Source organism: Scardinius erythrophthalmus (genome assembly GCF_964197995.2).
Source record: "Scardinius erythrophthalmus genome assembly, chromosome: 8".
Lineage (NCBI taxonomy): Eukaryota > Metazoa > Chordata > Actinopteri > Cypriniformes > Leuciscidae > Scardinius > Scardinius erythrophthalmus.
Genome location: NC_138228.1, coordinates 817,162 through 819,661, shown reverse-complemented (window position 1 = coordinate 819,661; position 2,500 = coordinate 817,162).

The window sequence follows — 2,500 nt, the reverse complement described above, 5'->3', positions numbered from 1 at the left end:
CTCAAACTCTATGGAGGAGCACGTCCGTCAGGTCAGATTGGTCCTGGAACATTTAATTCAATATCAACTCTACGCCAAGGCTGAGAAATGTGAATTCCACCAGACTAGCACGTCATTCCTAGGATACATTATCAGCCAGGAGGGGGTAGCCATGGATGAGAAGAAGGTCAAGGGAGTTCTGGAATGGCCGTTACCTCAAACCGTTAAGGAGATGCAACGATTCTTGGGTTTCACTAATTTCTACAGGAGATTTATAAGAAACTTCAGCATTATTGCCGCTCCACTAACCACCATGACCAAGCGTCACACTGCTCGGCTGAAATGGTCAGAAGAGGCAAACCAAGCATTCCAGGATTTGAAAACTCGTTTCACGTCAGCACCCATTCTGCATCATCCGGATCCAGAACGCCAGTTCATAGTAGAAGTCGATGCCTCCAGCACAGGGGTTGGGGCTGTATTATCACAGCGACAAGGCGAACCTGCAAAGATGTACCCGTGTGCTTTCTTCTCCCGCAAACTCACACCGGCTGAACGTAACTACGATGTGGGTAATCGTGAATTGCTTGCTATGAAACTAGCCCTGGAGGAATGGCGCCACTGGCTGGAGGGAGCTGGTCAACCATTCATAATTCTCACGGACCACAAGAACATCGAATATCTGCGCTCGGCCAAATGTTTGAACCCCCGACAAGCCAGATGGGCTCTATTCTTTACCAGATTTCAGTTCACGGTAACATATGGGGTGGTGTGGCGCAGTGGATAAGACGCATGCCTTTGGTGTGAGAGACCCGGGTTCAAATCCACTGTGCGACACCAATGTGACCCTGAGCAAGACACTTAACCCCTAGTTGCTCCAGAGGCGTGCGACCTCTGACATATATAGCAATTGTAAGTCGCTTTGGATAAAAGCGTCAGCTAAATGAATAAATGTAAATGTAAAATGTAAATATCGACCAGGAACCAAGAATATCAAAGCTGACGCACTTTCACGTCAATCGGAGGAGACCGTTCAAACCCCGGTCCACAAGAACATCCTTCACACAAATCTCCTGGTGGCTCCAGTACAATGGGATATTATCAAAGAAATCCAACAAGCAAACCTTCAAGAAAGGCCATCTCCAGAATGCCCAGCTAATCTGCTCTTTGTTCCAGACCACCTTTGTCATCGTCTTCTTGATCAAGTTCACTTCATGTCCAGTTCTGGTCATCCTGGGATCACCGCTACCACACAGCTGCTCCAAAATCGCTTCTGGTGGCCCACATTACTGTCTGATACTATCAAATACGTTCAGGACTGTTCCAACTGTAACACATCCAAATCACCCAGACAGTTACCTGCTGGACTCTTAACACCTCTACCCACACCACACCGCCCCTGGTCCCACATCGTCATCGATTTCATTACGGATCTACCCAACTCCCAAGGACATACCACCATACTTACCATCGTTGACCGATTCTCCAAGGCCTGCCGTCTTATTCCACTACCCAAACTTCCCACTGCACTCGAGACAGCCGAACTCCTCTGCAATCAGGTATTCCGCTTTTATGGTCTGCCCAATGACATAGTATCGGACCGTGGTCCTCAGTTTACCTCCAGAATTTGGACCGAATTCTTCAAACAACTTAATGTCAACATCAGTCTCACCTCCGGGTACCATCCCCAGTCCAATGGGCAAACCGAACGCCTGAATCAAGACGTCACCCGCTTCCTTCGGACCTATTGTCAAAAACAACAAACAGAGTGGAGCAGATATTTGTTTTGGGCCGAATACGCCCAGAATTCCTTAGTCAAACCCGCTACAGGCATTACCCCTTTCAAATGTATCCTGGGCTTTCAACCACCCCTGTTCCCCTGGTCAGGAGAACCCACTGAGCTACCATCTGTCACCGAGTGGCTACACAAGAGCGAGGAGGTCTGGGATCAAGCTCACACTCATCTTCTTCATGCAGTCAGACGACAAGAACGACAGGCTAACCGTCATCGTCGCCCGGGTCCTGAATACAGTGAAGGCCAGTGGGTGTGGCTGTCCACCAAGAACCTAAGACTCCGACTCCCTTGCCGCAAACTTAGTCCCAGGTATGTTGGTCCGTTCCAAATTATTAAACAAATTTCTCCAGTGTCTTTTCGATTGGATTTGCCCGCTGACCATCGTATTTCTCCTACATTCCATGTATCTCTTCTAAAACCTGCCAGTGGTCCGAGAGGAGAGTTGGAGGAGGGAGTCGCGGCTCCAGACCCCCTGCCCATCCTGGTTGACGGCGAGGAGGCAAACCGTGTGCACGAGTTGCTGAACTCCAGGCGCCGGGGTAACGTCCTCCAATATCTGGTTGACTGGGAGGGGTACGGTCCGGAGGAGCAATCATGGGTCATCGCTGGAGATATCCTAGATCCCACACTCACAGAAGAGTTTCATCATATGCACCCAGAGATGCCGGCCCCTCGACCCCGTGGAAGACCCCGGCGCCATTTGCCTTCTCGCCTCAGGAGCTGCTCGCA